We start from the raw sequence: 17,054 nt of genomic DNA on the forward strand, positions 1-17,054 counted from the left end.
ACAGCCCACAGAATGGAAGAAAATTTAGGCACATTATATATCTGATTAAGAGTCTTTACAGAATATATATATATATATATCAAGAATTTTTACCACTCAATAAAAGAGCAACCCAATTTTTGAAATGCACAAAGGACTTGCATAGACTGTTCTCCAGACAAGGCATACAAATGGTCAACAAGCACATGAAAAGATGTCACACATCAGTAGTCATGATGGAAATGCAAATTAAAACCACAATGTGATACCCCTTCACACACACTAAAATGGTTATATTAAAAATAAATAAAAATAACAAATGTTGGCAACAATGTAGGGAAATTGAAACCCTTAAACTTTACTTATGCAAATGTAAAATGGTGCAATCTATGGGTACAAAACTTTGGCATTTTCTCACAAATATAATTATCATATTTTCAACAACTCTACTCCTAGATATACACCCAAAGAACTGATAACAGGTGTTCAAATAAAAATTTATACATCAATATTCATAGCAGCAATGTTCACAATAGCCCAAGATAGAAACAATTAAAATGTCCACCAACGGGTGAATGGATAAGCAAAATAAAGTAGATCCATAAGCTGCATTATTCTGTCATATAAAGAAATAAAGTAAAATTGTGCTGCTGCTGTGGAAAACAGTACGGCGGCTCCTCAAAAACTTAAACATGGAATTAACGTATGATCCCTCAATTCCGCTCCAGGGCATACACCCAAAATATTAGAAAGCAAGCACTGGAACAGATATCTGTACCCCATATTCATAGCAACATTATTCACAGTAGCCAAAAGGTGGAAGCAACACAAGTGTCCTTCAACAGATGAATGCATAAGTACAGTGTAGTATATACACAATGGAATATGGTTCAACCTTTAAAACTAAGGTAATTCTCACACAGGTTGCAATGTCTCTGAACCTTGAAGTCATTATGCTAAGTGAAACAAGCCAGACACAAAAAGACAAACATTCTATGATTCCACTAGTATGAGGTATCCAGATAAGTCAAATTCAAAGACAAAAAGTAGAATAAGTTTGCCAGGGGTTGAGGGGAATAAGTGTATAACGGTTACAGTTTCACTTGGGGAAAAGGAAAAAGTTCTGGAGACGGATGGTGAGGATGTTTTTACAACAATGTGAATATATTAATGCTATAGAAGCGTATACTTAAAATGACTTAAATGCTAAATGTTATGTGTTTTCAATCACAATGAAAAAAATGATACACGTTACAACATGGATAAACACTGAAAACATCCTAAGTGAAAGAAGCCATACAGGAAAAGCCACCCAGATCATACTCATCTTGTACACTTAAAATCCATGAAGGTTTTTAAAACGAGGGAAAGCCCCAGTGATGGTTCCAGAAAAAGAAAACTGGATTAGAATGGAGAAAGACATTTCCACAAAGTTGAGGCAGCTGGTGAAAGCTGAAGTGGTCCTGTGGATAGGATTATAATGTGGAAACCATAATTATCCCTCATTTTGAAGTTATGTCCTGGTTCCCTGGGAGACTGGCCCTGTTTTGGCTAAAACACACTGCAGTATTTGGTGTGAATGTAGAAAACTTTGTACTGCTATTTAAAGTTTAAACATTTGAAATTTACTAGAAAATACTTTTCAATACAGCCATGTCAGTAACATGCCAGAAAATCAGAGATGACATCAAACATTGCTAGAGAGGCCAAGACTTACCCAGAACAAATTCAACCAAAGCAGTGATGCTAATCACTTTGTCCACATGGTATTAAGAGGCACTGTGGGAAGATAATATTAGGATTCACTAGGTCTTGGGCGCTGTGGATGACCTGGGTGTAGTGGAAAACAGTGGGATTTCTGAATTCTAGGTTTTCACATAAAACCACCAAAAAAATTGTCAGAACTGAAAAAATGAATTCAGTAAAACTGCAGGATCATTTGTGATTCTATACACTAATAATGAACTATCAGAAGGAAGAATTAAGAAAACAATTCCATTTATAATTTCATCCCCCAAAAAACTCGGAATAAATTTAACCAAGGACTTGAAAGACCTGCACACTGAAAACTAAGACATTGATGAAAGAAACTGAACAGACACAGATCAATGGAAAGGTATCCCGTGCGCATGGGTGAAAATATTGTGAAAATGTCCATGCTACCCAAAGGAATATACATATACATGTGACCACGACCAAAATTTCAATGACATTTCATAGAAACAAAACAAACAATCTTAACATTTATGTGGAGCCACAAAAGACCCAGAAGAGCCAAAGCGACCCTGAGGAAGGAGAACCGGCTGGAGGCATCTCACTCCCTGATTTCACACTACATTACAAAGCTACAGTCCCAAAACTGTGTGGAATTGGCAAAAAAACAGGCACACAGACCAGAGGAACAGAGCAGAGAGTCCAGGAATAAACCTACAGGTATGTGGTCAGTTAATTCACAAGAAAGGAGCCAAGAACATACACCAGGGAAAGGACAGTCCCCTCAATAAATGGTTCTGGGAAAACCAGACGCCACACGCCAAAGAACAACACTACAAAAGTGGCCCCAAACCCAGTTTTCCACATCAAGCCCTTCCTCTCCTGGCTCCTCTGAAGACAGACACCCTCAGTGGCCATTCACACACAGGAGCCTTCTCCCCACTTTTCCACACCTTTTCCCTCAGTGGCATCACCTCCTGGCAGGTCCTGAGAAGACCAGGCTCCTGTCAGAGAGAAATGGACCCCATGATGTCCCAAAGCTGAAGCCCCAGTGGGTCCTGAGGAGACCCGGCTTCCGTTAGTGTGGACTCGACTCTGTTGTCCTGAAGCCTGGCTGTCAGCATGGACTCAGCCCCGCGTGTTCCAGAAGCCAAAGCCCCAGCGGTCCTGAGGAGACGGGGCTCCCGTCGGCTGCGTGGGGAGCCAAGTCCGCAGGCAAAATGTGCGTTCCTGCCGAGGGTCAGGAAGGCGGGCTCACGTTCCCTGCCAGCCAATGGAAACGTGCAGACCAAGCCACCTCCCAGTTCAGTGGTGGCCCCGCCCTTTAAGGGCACTTTTGCTGCATCCGATAAACCGTGAAAATTCGAACTGAAATAGTCAAGTATCCCATGACTTCTCCAAAATCGTTAAGGAACAATTAACTGGAAACTGTATGAAGTGAAATGACTGTAGACACAAACTTTAAAACTTATGCCAAACTCACTCAAATTTATTAACAGACATTTAAAATGTGAAACTATAAAAATTACAGAGATAAACAGAAAATCTATATGACCTTGGGTTTGGTCTGGAGATCATGAGCTTTGAGTTTTAACACACAACACAAATGTCAATGCACAAAAGAAAAAAGTAATCTTATGGGCTTTATGAAATTAAAAATTTCTACTCTCAAAGACCTTATTCAGAAAATCAAGAGACAAGCCACAAACTGGGAGAAAAATATTTGCAAAACTTGTATCTGATAAAGGATTTGGACTCAAAATAGACAAAGACCTCTAAAACAACCCCGTAAAAAAATGGGTTAGGATCTGAACAGACACCCAGCCAAAAAAGATATACAGATAGTAAAAGTCATACAAAAACATGGTCAACATCATACACCGTTAGGGAATTACAAATTAAAATCATGAGATACGACAGCACACCTATTAGGACTGAGGCAGGAGATAGATGGCCTCCAGGATAGAAATTTACAACTGGCCTCCTGTTCACACTTCCTGGGGTGAGAAGAAGATGGGCTCCAGGCCGGACATTCATTAGCAGCCCCCTGTTTACATTTCCTGAAGCAAGAGACAAACGGGCTCCAGGACTACATGTTTGTGACTGGACTCCTGTCTATATTTCGAGATCTGCACCTCGATACAAAACCCAGCAACAGAAACAGGGTGAGTAACTGGACATTGGACATTTTTATGGCAAGGACAGAGTGGGACTAAACCCTGTTAAAAGATCAAGAGGTCATACATTTCTCATCCTTGGGGCAAGGGAGACATTGCACATGTGCAGAAAGCCTCCTTGGGGGTCAAAAGGAAGGGGCACCACCCCAAAATAGGTGATGCTAAGGATGTCCCATAGGTCTCTTGGGCTGTAATCCATCTTGGAAAAAAGTTGCACATGCATGTTGGGGAGGGTCCTAGGGCAGGGAAGGTGCGGAAAAAGAAACCAGATAATTGGCCAGAGGTAAACAGAGACCCGGAAGAACTGCCCTATATAAGTGACTTAATGATGTCTTTACTACGCTCCTTCTCATTGGGGGGATGCCCACACCCTTTCTCTCCGGGTGTGCATCTCTGCCTTGCTTCTGTCTTAACTAAACAAACTGTTTCTCTGTGTGCTTTCCCACTTATTGTGCTATGTCTCTAATAATAAACTTTGTACCTGTTTTTACAGTTTTGCCTCTGTAAGAAATGCATTTTTCGCTGGGGGCAAGAGCCAGGGGGTGTGGTGGCTAACATTCCTAGTTTTCATCCAGGTTACCCAGGTTCAATTCCTGGGCAGGGAATTAAGATCTCACTTCACGCCACCACTTACTGGTGCCTCTCCAAGATCAGGACAGCCAAACTGAAAATAATGACAATACCAATTGCTAGAGGGTGAGGAACAACAGGAACTCTCCCTGCTTACTGGTGGGATGCATGTACAGCCACTTTGTAAGACAGTTTGTCACTTCTTTCCAAAGCTAAACAAGTCTCACCTTGGGATCCAACAATCGTGCTTTCAGTATTTAGACAACTGCTTTGAAAATCTATGTCCAAATGCAAACAAAGATGCAATTACGCACAGCAGCTCTACTCATAAATGGCTAAAAACCTGAGGAAATCAGAATATTCTTCAATACATGAATGCATAAGCAAACTGGGGTACATCCATGTCAAGGTAAGTAGAATATGCCACCCCAAAATATGCCTCTCTGGCATAAGGTTTATTTCAGTCTGCTTTAAAAAAAAAAGGAATCTCAGAAAACTGAGTAGAGATTTCCCTTTTGTGAAGGACATTTACAATATAGAAGTCTCCATTTATAAGGCTATGTCCCTCTTTGCACCAGAAAGGATAATGAAATCTCAAGTAACTGTTATCAGTGAAGAAGTCCTGACTTAAATGTGCTAACAATCATACGTTTGTTTGCTGTGCTTTGCATGATAACCTGCCATAACTGGCTTCCCCCCTTCCCCAACATCTTTCTTCTGCTTTTAGCTGAAGATGGTATTTAAGGTGATGGCTTTGGTCATTTCAGGGAGTGAGTCAGTTTTCCTTGGTATCTCCCCTGTATACAGGGGGGTATACATGTTATTAAACTTCTGTTTTTCTCCTGGTAATCTGTCTTTTATTATTGGGAGGCAGGGGGGCGTCTCAAACAAGAACCTAGAAAAGTAGAGGGAAAATTGTTTTTCCTCCCATACACGTGCAATGGAATACTGCTCAGCAGTAGAAAGGAATGCACCAGCAAGCTATGGAAACACATGGATAAATCTTCAGTATATACTGCTAAGTGAAAGGACCCAGTCTGAAGAGGCTGCACCCAGTATGACCCCATTTATGACACACTAGGAAAGATAAAGCTGCATAGATGATAAGCAGATCCTGGGGTGGGGGTTTGAAGTATTCCATGTGATACTCTAGGATGGATACCTGTCACTATACATTTGTCTATGCCCATAGATTTGTATAGCCCAAGGGGTCAATCATAATCTATTCAGCTTTAGTTATTTAGAATGTAGGAGTGTCACAGGATGGAATACATAATGTGTCAGAATGTAACTGCATTAGAAATGTATGGAAGGGGCTTCTCTGGTGGCTCAGTGGTTAAGAATCCACCTGCCGATGCAGGGGACACGATTCGAGCCCTGGTCCAGGAAGATCCCACATGCTGCAGAGCAACTAAGCCCGTGTGCCATAACTACTGAGCCTGCGCACCACAACTACTGAAGCCCGCGAGCCTAGAGCCCATGCTCTGCAACATGAGAAGCCACCACAACAAGAAGCCCACGCACCACAACGAAGAGTAGCCCCCGCTCGCTGCAACTAGAGAAACCCCATGCACAGCAACGAAGACCCAATGCAACCCCTCCCCCCAAAAAGAAAGAAATGTATGGAGAAAACTCACAGTAGGGGTAGGGGATAGGGCAAAAGGTGCTGACCTAAGTAACCTTTGGAAATGAACAGAATCTGTAGACTAAAGGTAAAGTTGACCATGCATAAACAGTGGGCTTTATTTTATGAAGTTCTTTCCAGGGTGTAGTAGCTAACAATTCTGAAACCTCTGCACATGTAACCTGGAAAGGAGCAATGCAAGATAAATGGCAGATGGCGGGAGCCAGGCTCCTTGGTGTGGGAGTGGGAAGTTACAAGTAAGCAAGGGGAGAGCCTCTGCCCTCATAATCCTGGATCTGGGCTGCCTGGGAGGATGCTGACTGGCCGGGGGGGGGGGGGAAACGCACAGATCTTCACGCTGGGAAGACCCTGCAGGCATAGGAACTTCACACCCCATCATTCCACCCATACCTGCTGGAGACACTCAGTCCTGCATAATCAGTCAATTGTAGCTTTTAAGACATCCTCACCACTAGGCAGATAACAGAGCCTAAGGGTCTTGCTTACCCCTAAGCTGTCCCAGAATCCAGGCCCTGGGGGTGGAGCCAGATTGGGGGTTCCTGGGCCTCTGACCAGCAGGTGAGAGGAAGGAGGAAGACCGGTCCTGAGGACAGAGGTTCTCTGAAGTCTGTGTTGCCTGGTGCCCTGATGGGATTCATTCCCTGTGGGGACATGCGCGGGGCCTGCAGTGGTTCTGTGCTCCACCTGGGCCCTTTGATGAAGCCATGGCAGCACTGGGCTCAGAAGTCTCCTGGCAGTGACTCAAACTCTGACACAGTGGTTTTACAAAGGAACAAGAGAATGAAGCTGAGTCCCTGACGGCCACTCCTTTCTGGCTCTGAGGTGTTTCCATCAGGACCGCAGTCGTCACCTGCACGTAGTCTGCTGTGACCTACCTGCCCTCATTGGCCTTTCCTCTCCCTCCCTGTGATGATTCCAGTGACATTTCCAGCCTGGACCCCTCTCCCAGGCCAGACGCCTCTGTCCAGCCACTGCATCCCCATCTCACCTTGGGGGTTACCAGGCCCCTCAGAGGACTGTGATCCTGCAGCTCCCCACACCCAGGAGCAGCCCCACCTTCCCAGGTTGCCGAGCCCAGGCACCAGGTGTAACAGAGCAGGACCCTATAGGGCCTTCCCAGGACAGAGGCCTCCCCCATATCCTCTTCTGTAGCTCCTCTCTGAAGTACCTGGATAACAGTATCTTATGTACGCTTCCTGAGTTGTTTACAGATGTTAAAACTACCACCAAGTGGAAGAAATTAACTACTTGATGATCATGAACAGGTAGCCCCAGAGCTTCTGGTGCCTAAGAATTTACAATGTTAACTGCCCTGTTACCTCACCATCAGCCAGAGGGTTGTGCACCAGCTGGTCACATACCCTGTGACCTTCCTTCTTAAACTGGCCTTTAAAATGCTTTGCTGAAATCCCTCAGGGAGTTCGGAGTTTTAGAGCAAAAGCCACCTGTCCTCCATGTACCAGCACTTTTACAATTAAAGCTCTCCTTTCCTTCACCACAACCGGTGTCAGTAGATTGGCTTTACTGCGCTTGGGCAAGGGGACCCAAGTTTGGTTCGGTAACACTGGGGCCTCCCAGCCTCTCACGCTCCCTGTGCCCCAGTGACTGTCAGCTCCTCCTCCAGAGTCTGTGGCCAGTCTCCACACTATTTCACCTCTACACCCACAGCCCTGGCCCAAGCCCGATCCCTCCATTAGGCCCTGACAAAGCTCGCTGCCCCCAAAGTGCATCTCACATCCCACCCCAAAGAGTGGTCTTTCTGAAGCATGAATGAGACTTTGACTCTCTCCCACCTGTACACCCCCGCAAAGTTTCCCCACTTTTGCTGGGGTGTCTGGTGGGAGAGGCATCCATCATGGCCCTGAGAGTCCCTGGCATCCCCACTAGGCTGCTGGCTCCTGCGTCCCCTGACAATGAGCATCTCAGCAGGCTAGGCGACACGGCACAGAACCCCAGAACGGCTCACCTCAGGACGGGGCTAGCAATGCACTGCCACTACATAATCAAAGAGAGCAGAGAAGGGCTCCCCAGCCGGGACACAAACACTGCCCAGACTCTCCCTGAGCCATCGCATGATCCCCGTGGGACTTGAGGGAAGCAGGGACTGAGGCACATAGTGGTTCCTAAGCAGGATGGTGGGGGCTCAGCCATGTCCCCCACAAATTCACATGTTGAATCCCTAAAACCCAGGACCCCAGGATGTGGCTGTATTTGGAGACGGGGTTTTTAAAGAGGCGATCAAGGTAAAAATGAGGTCACTAGGGTGGATCCTAATCCAAAACACTGATGTCCTACAAGAAGAGATTAGGACACAGATGGGCACAGGGGGAGACCATGTGAGGACATGGGGAGAAGATGGCTGTCTACATGCCAAGGAGAGAAGCCTGAGAAGAAACACCTTGATCTCAGACAGCATCCAGGACTGGGAGATGTCTGTTGTTTAAGCTGTCCTGTCTGTGGTATTAGTTACGGCAGCCCCAAATAGACTCACACACAGGATAACTCAGGGCTCAGACTGGACAGCGCTCACTCTCCATTCGCCTGTACATGAGTTACAGGAGCCTCAGGAACTGAGGAGGGGGTCCCGGAGGAGGGGCACAAGAAAGAAGATGTTAGGCATTAACACGACTGCATTCATGTTAAACGTGCCTGAACTACATTCACATGAGATGGTTTTGTCCTGTATGTACATCGGCACCTTTAGTCTGGACTGTAGATCTTTGGCTTCACCACCTCCACTGACAGCAATAGTTTCACCTGCTGTGGACCGTCTCCTATAGGATTTCCAGAACCACAAAGCATCAAAGCTTCACAGGACCACACTAGTGTCCAGGTGACCCTCACAGGAGAGCCGCCCAGCTGCCCATCAGAACCCATTTCCCTTTTTCCTGTTTATGGCTACCCTGCACCCCCCCAGCCTTCCCACCCCTTGCAGCTGGGACACAGTGTCTTGTGTTACCAAGGGGAAGCAGGGGAGGTGGTGAGGGGCTTGGCCAGCCTGCATCCTAGGATGGAGGGAATGATGCCCCCGTGGTCACCCCATCCTGCTGGTTAGAGCCCTCACCTGGAAGCAGGGAGGAGAAACAAGGGGAAAAAAGCCTGGGCCCCGACACCCACCTTCCCTGGACTTTCACAAGGAGGGGGACAGAGGCATCTTCAGCTTCGGCCCATTTTGGGGAGACACTTTGTTCCAGCAACTAACCTTTACTCTAAAAGCCAAGGTGCTTTGCAAACCCTTCCCCACCTGTCACATAAAGTCAGGCTTAATCTCATCACACTTTTCACAAACCCCAGCTCATGCTGAGACCACCACTTAGGTGATGGTGATTCAGAGCCGCCCCTTTAAAAGATCCCTGGAGTTCAGCTCTCTCAGCCCTGCCTTCAGTTTAAGAGAGAAGTTTCTTTGACAACCTTGAAAAATCTGCTCAGTTTCCTTAACAAACAAGCTTCACAATCTCTCAAACCCTTCTCCTTCAAACATTCCTACTCTAGGCTTGCTGCACCTAAAGTGACAGTGCTGTCGTCACGTACCAGAAAGCGATTTCTCCAAGCCAGTAGTTATTGGTTACATAATGCTATTGATGAGGACATCCCAGAAGAGCCAGCTTTGCAAGGTAACCACTTCTGGACTTGGCACTGTGTCTCTTTCCACGGAAAGAGAGGAGTGGCTGTTTCCACGGGCCCCATGGTGGAAGAGCTCACTTTCTGATGAAGCCAGGCCTTGATCCTTTCCAGGTGATTCTAGAGTCCTCATCGTCACCAGACCCCCACCCACATGGCTGTTGTCTGTGCCAATCTGTTTGAGATCTTGGTAATCTCCTAAAATTAGGGTTATTTTATACACAGATAATGGGTTGAATGGTGACCCCAAAAGATGTGTCCCCCCAGAACACGTGAACAGGACCATATGTCGGAAAAGGGTCTTCATATATGTAGTTAAGGATCTCGAGGTGAGGTCATTTTGGGTTAGGGTGGCCCCCAATCCAATGATAGCATCCTCGCAAGAGACAAAAGAGGAGAGACCCACACACAGGAGAAGCCACGTGAAGACAGAGGCAGAGATGGGAGGGATACAGCCAAAAGCCTGGGGACGCATGGAGCCCCCAGAATCTGGATAAGTCAGGAAAAACCCTATCCTGGAACCTCTGGAGGGACTTCAGTCCTACAACACCTTGATCTCAGATGTCTGATCTCCAGGACTGGGGGAGAATGAATTCCTGTTGTTTTAAACCACTCAGCTTGTGGTCATTTGTTAGAGAAGCCACAGAACAGTCACACAGACCCTGCTCTGTAGGATCCTGGAAATGTGGGTCTCACTAAAGGCAGACAGAGGCTGGATTATGGAACCCTTAAAGTCAGAATTGGGCCCCCAGAAATCCTAAAGCAGTGGCGGGACACCACAGTGTTGAGGGGTCAAGTCGGAAGCCCTAAGGGTGCTGTCTGCGTGTGGCCTCCCCAGGTTCTTACACCTTTATGTGTGGGGGGTATTTCAATCCTGATTCAGGACCTTTAACAATACCATTCACACTGCTAATTAAGAACTCACCAGTGGAGATTGGTTCAAGATGGCTGAGTAGAAGGACGTGCGCTCACTCCCTCTTGCGAGAGCACCAGAATCACAACTAACTGCTGAACAATCATCGAAAGGAAGACACTGGAACTCACCAAAAAAATACCCCACATCCAAAGACAAAGGAGAAGCCACAATGAGACGGTAGGAGGGGCACAATCACAATCAAATCAAATTCTGTAACTGCTGGGTGGGTGACTCACAAACTGGAGAACACTTACACCACAGAAGTCCACCCACTGGAGTGAAGGTTCTGAGCCCTACATCACGCTTCCTGCCCTGGGGTTCTGGCCACAGGAGGAGGAATTCCTAGAGGATCAGACTTAGAAGGCTAGTGGGATTTGATTGCAGGACTCTGACAGGACTGGGGGAAACAGAGACTCCACTCTTGGAGGGCACACACAAAGTAGTGTGCATATCAGGACCCAGGGGAAGGAGCAGTGACCCCATAGGAGACTGAACCAGACCTACCTGCTAGTGTTAGAGGGTCTCCTGGAGAGGCAGGGGGTGGCTGTGGCTCACTGTGGGGCCAAGGACACTGGCAGCAGAAGTTCTGGGAAGTACCCCTTGGAGTGAGCCCTCCCAGTGTCTGCCATTAGCCCCACCAAAAAGCCAGGTAGGCTCCAGTGCTGGATCACTTCAGGCCAAAAAACCAACAGGGAGGGAACACAGCCCCACACATCAGCAGACAAGCAGAATAAGTTTTTTTGAGCTCTGCCCACCAGAGCAACACCCAGCTCTACCCATCACCAGTCCCTCCCATCAGGAAGCTTGCACAAGCCTCTTAGATAGCCTCATCCACCAGAGGGCAGACAGCAGAAGCAAGAACTACAGTCCTACAGCCTGTGGAAAAAAAAACCACATTCACAGAAAGACAGACAAAATGAAAAGGCAGAGGACTTTGTACCAGATGAAGGAACAAGATAAAACCCCAGAAAAACAACTAAATGAGGTGGAGATAGGCAATCTTGAATAATGACAGTGAAGATGATCCAGGACTTTGGAAAAAGAATAGAGGCAAAGATCAAGAAGATGCAAGAAATGTTTAACAAAGACCTAGAAGAATTATTAAAGAACAAACAAACAGAGATGAACAATACAATAAGTGAAATGAAAATTACACTAGACGGAATCAATAGCAGAATAACTGAGGCAGAAGAACAGATAAGTGACCTGGAAGACAGAATCGTGGAATTCACTGATGCAGAACAGAATAAAGAAAAAAGAATGAAAAGAAATTAAGACAGCCTAAGAGACCTCTGGGACAACATTAAATCCAACAACATTCCCATTATAGGGGTCCCAGAAGGATAAGAGAGAGAGAAAGGACACGAAAAAATATTTGAAGCGATTACAGTTGAAAACTTACCTAACATGGGAAAGGAAACAGCCACCCAAGTCCAGGAAGCACAGAGAGTCTCAGGCAGGATAAACCCAAGGAGAAACATACCGAGACACATAGTAATCAAATTGACAAAAATTAAAGACAAAGAAAAATTACTGAAAGCAACAAGGGAAAAACGACAAATAACATACAAGGGAACTCCCATAAGGTTAACAGCTGATTTCTCAGCAGAAACTCTACAAGCCAGAAGGGAGTAGCATGATATATTTAAAGTGATGAAAGGGAAGAACCTACAACCAAGACTACTCTACCCAGCAAGGATCTCATTCAGATTCGATGGAGAAATCAAAATTTTACAGACAAGCAAAAAACAAGAAAATTCAGCACCACGAAACCAGCTCTACAACAAATGCTAAAGGAACTTCTCTAAGTAGGAAACACAAGAGAAGAAAAGGACCTACAAAAAGAAACCCATAACAATTAAGAAAATGGTAATAGGAACATACATATGGATAATTACCTTAAACGTGAATGGATTAAATGCTCCAACCAAAAGACATAGGCTCGCTGGATGGATACAAAAAGAAGACCCATATATATGCTGTCTAGAAGAGACCCACTTCAGACGTAGGGACACATACAAACTGAAAGTGAGGGGATAGAAAAAGATATTCCATGCAAATGGAAATCAAAAGAAAGCAACAATCAAAAGTAGCAACACTCATATCAGAAAAAATAGACTGGAAACTGAGCCGACGCCCCAGGGGGAGGAGAGGGGTGGGACAGGCATCGGGGCGGGACTCCGTCCGCCCTGCCCAGCCCCGGAGGGAGAGAGCAGAGGATCCGGGCACCAGCCGAGTAGCCTGGCACTATCTCTACCTGCGGAGAGTTGCCGCTACAGCCGCCGCCGGGCTACCCACCCCATACCGCCAGGGGGCCCAACGCAGCCTGCACCGGCGCAACAGACGCACGGGGGCCGGGGCCCCAAAGCCGGCGCCGCTGACGTCAGGCCGACATCAGAGGGGATGCCGCGGCGGGGCGGGGGCTGGGACGGCGAAGGAGGGCGTTTTCGGAGCACGGCGCCGGGCTGGGGCCGCTGACGTCGGGCTCAGGTGCGCGCGCTCGCTCGCCCGCCCGAGCGCGGCCCAGGTGGCGGCCTGCAGCGGGCCGCGGCGAGAGGGTGAGAGTCCGTGCTTTCCGAGGGAGCTGCGCCGTCCTCGGCCCCGCGGGGTCCCACCGCACCCGAGAGGATGGAGAGCCTCTCCCGACGCCCCAGCAGGGCCCGCGATCCCACGCTGGCCGGCCCTCGCTAGCTGCTCGAAATTTGCATTTTATCCGCCACCTAGGCCTTGTCTGCTGAGTCAGTGGCATTGTGGTACCAAAGAAATGGAAGAAAAGGAGCGATGTGACCGACTCCGTTCGGTCCTCCTGCCTTGAGGCCTATTTGGCATTTGCAGAAAGGAAAATACAGCAAGAAAATCGTGTTTTTTTGGAAGGGGTAGAAGAGGAGGGTGGAAGAAGGAAAACAAGGTCTTAGATTTTATATGATTTTTTTAAACTTCTGCACTTCGACAGTGGTGGCAAAATACACTAAATCCAAAAGTTATCTTTGTTTTGAGAAGAGGGGGATTATTGTTCCTTTTGATTACAACCTCTTCTCCCCGTGACAAAGCATAAATCATGGACACCAGAAAATAAGGTAGACCTCAGGAATCCTGCAAAAACTGAGAAGCTTACATTCCTCCTCAGGAGGGAAGAGTAGGGTGTTTTTAGCCCTCTCTGGAACCTAAAACGAAAAACATGAGTTGCGTGCCATGGAAAGGAGACAAGGCCAAATCCAAATCATTGGAGCTGCCCCAGGCTGCACCCCTACAAATCTACCATGAGAAACAGCGCAGGGAGCTTTGTGCTCTGCACGCCCTCAATAACGTCTTCCAGGACAGCAATGCCTTCACCCGGGACACGCTGCAAGAGATTTTCCAGAGGTTGTCTCCAAACACCATGGTGATGACCCCCCACAAGAAGAGCATGCTGGGAAATGGGAACTACGATGTGAACGTCATTATGGCAGCACTTCAAACCAAAGACTATGAAGCCGTTTGGTGGGACAAGCTCAAGGATGTCGGAGCCATTGCTCTCACTAACGTTATAGGCTTCATCATGAATCTGCCCTCCAGCCTGTGTTGGGGTCCACTGAAGTTGCCACTCAAAAGGCAGCACTGGATCTGTGTTCGCGAGGTGGGAGGTGCCTATTACAACCTCGACTCCAAACTGAAGACTCCCGAATGGATTGGAGGCGAGGGCGAGCTCAGGAAATTTCTAAAACATCTTTTGCGAGGAAAGAACTGTGAACTCCTGCTGGTGGTACCAGAAGAGGTGGAGGCCCATCAGAGTTGGAGGGCTGATGTGTAACACAGTTCTACCCAGCCTTCCCTCACCTCAAACCCCGAAATCCTCTGTGATGTGCTGTGGCCTCTACAGTGGGTCTGCCCTTGCCACGTCCCCAAACATCTCAACGGGTTTTCCCCCTCAGGTTTGACAGTGCAATAGGACAGACGTGTAGACTGTTACAGAACCAACCAGTGTTACTTGTTCTGGGAAAGGAAAGTGGGAGCTCTGTGTGCTTAGGGCAAGTTATGGAAGACTTTTGTTTTATTTAAGAGAGGAGAAAGAAAGGTGGGTCTTAGCTCATTTCCCCATTTCTCTGAGGACTTGGCAGAGGCTCTGCTGGAGTTCACTGCTACTCTGACTCACCTGGAGATGTTGCCTTCAATTCCCCTTTCCTGGCAACCAGTGGATCTGAAGACACAGTACAGGCAAAGCCCATGTTGACGGGTTTGAAGGACTTAGAGCAAAAAGGCCTCTTAGGAAACCATCTCCAAAACTGCAGCAGCAGTAGAGCATGCTGTCTCCAACACTTAATGCAGCCCTTACCCCATTTTTAAGAGTGGTTTATGGCCATCCTTGGAGTTTTATAATGAAAAGTTCTCTAATATTCCATGCTGGGTGGTTGAATCCTGCAACAGTCTAGTGTGACAGGGTGAGCTAGATACCTAAGAGGATGTGGCCAGAACCAGGCTGGGGAAGGCATGGGCAGCTTGTCCTCCTCACTCCATCATCATCCCTCCCACTTCACTGCATTGCATTGGTTTAGGAGGCTTTGGGGCACAAGATAGTCAAAAGGGCAGTTTTTCCAGCTGACCCACTCTGGCAAAAATCAGGAAAAAAATAAGACTGCCTTTGACATCAAATTCTACTAGTTTGAGACAGAGTTGGGCAAGGAAAGTATTGGGAAGATAAGCCTTCAGAAACTTGGAGCAGCTAGAATGGGTAGAAATCCTAGGCTTGGAGTCACTATAGTGACAAGAAGCAGAGCCCTCACATTGGGTGGACATGTGCATTACGCTTTGTCATCTCTCTGTAGCTTCCTTTACAGACCAACTGAGAATAGACCTACCCCCTACCCCTTTAAATAGTTGTAGGCCACTATTCTCCCTGTAACTTGGGAAAACAAAAGGAGAAGTAAGGGTCATACTACACCGCCTGTAACCACAGGGGCTGTGGTTTTCTCAGGGCAGGCGGGCAGGCAAGGATGGCCTGTCCAGCCCTCACAGGTCAGTGTTTTTGGCAGGTCTGAGAGCTGCCCCACTGGCCAGACCTCTCCAATAGCAGAGCCAGCCTGGGACTTGCATGTCCAGCCTGAGCAAGCTTAACCGGATGAAGCTGAGGCTTTCTCCCCACTGTGACTGGAGTGCATGTGTACACCAGCACTTTTTCTGCCCATGTATCTTCAATCCAACAAGGCCATTTTTTATGCTGAGTAACAGAGGCCACCAAGTGGCAACTGCATTACACCCGCTCAGCAAGTGGCCGCATTCTCTTCTGCACCATTTTCTACACCAGACCTGCTTGGTACCACAGGGAGCTCTTCGCCCCTGCACAATGACATTCCAACCACCACCAGCCAGAAGTTACAGCCAACGTTGCTGATTGTCACAAGCAGGACCTTGGGTCCACTGGCACTGTCAGTGATGTAAGCCATTTCCTGGGAGGAGAAGGAAACTCCTCGCCACCAATCTGCTGGGGCCTGTGCAAATGGCACTTCAAAGGAGTCCCCATGCACTTGGAGTCCATGAGCCAGTGGGATATATGCAAAGACGCTTAAACATTTCAGGGATGGTTTCTCTGTTCATATCCAATTCTGGTGCTTAGGAACAGGGACCTATGCTGATGCCCAAGGGCAAAAAGCCCCACTTCCTTTAAGAAAGGGGGCAGTCCTGACCCTGATGCCCAGTAAGGGGCAATCCTAGGCTTTTTGTTTTTCTTGCTTTTATTCCTTTTTGTTGGCCTTGTGCTGGGTTTGTTTACAAAAGATGTATTTTGTTTAACCAAATATTAAAAATGGAAAACTCCATAAATTTTTTAAAAAAAAAGAAAAAATAGATTTTAAAATAAAGAGTGTTACAAAAGACAAGGAAGGATACTATATAATGATCAAGGGATCAATCCAAGAAGATATAACAATTATAAATATATATGCACCCAACATAGGAGCACTTCAATACATAAGGCAATTGCTAACAGATATAAAAGAGGAAATCAAGAGTAACACAATAACAGCGCGGGACTTTAACAACTCACTTACATCACTGGAGATCGAGACAGAAAATTAAAATCAAAACACAAGCTTTAAATGACACAATAGATCAGAAAGATTTAATTGATATTTATAGGACATTCCATCCCAAATCAGCAGATTACACTTTCTTCTCAAGTGCACATGGAACATTCTCCAGGATAGATCACATCTTGGGTCACAAACCAAGTCTCAGTAAATTTAAGAAAACTGAAATCATATCAAGCATCTGTTCCGACCACAACACTATGAGACTGGAAATAAATTACAGGGAAAAAAACGTAAAAAACACAAAACATGGAGGCTAAACACTACGTTACTAGTTAACCAAGAGATCACTGAAGAAATCAAAGAGGAAATCAAAAAATACCTAGAGACAAATGACAACAAAAACATGATGATCCAAAACCTATGGGATG

The 17,054-nt window shown here is 46.6% G+C and overlaps 1 pseudogene; it reads left to right on the forward strand.

Annotated features, from left to right (window-relative positions):
- Window positions 1–13,158: 13,158 nt before the first annotated feature.
- LOC137228935 (josephin-1 pseudogene) lies at window positions 13,159–16,417 on the forward strand (annotated as a pseudogene).
- Window positions 16,418–17,054: the final 637 nt, after the last annotated feature.

This window comes from Pseudorca crassidens, chromosome 8 (genome assembly GCF_039906515.1).
Source record: "Pseudorca crassidens isolate mPseCra1 chromosome 8, mPseCra1.hap1, whole genome shotgun sequence".
NCBI lineage: Eukaryota > Metazoa > Chordata > Mammalia > Artiodactyla > Delphinidae > Pseudorca > Pseudorca crassidens.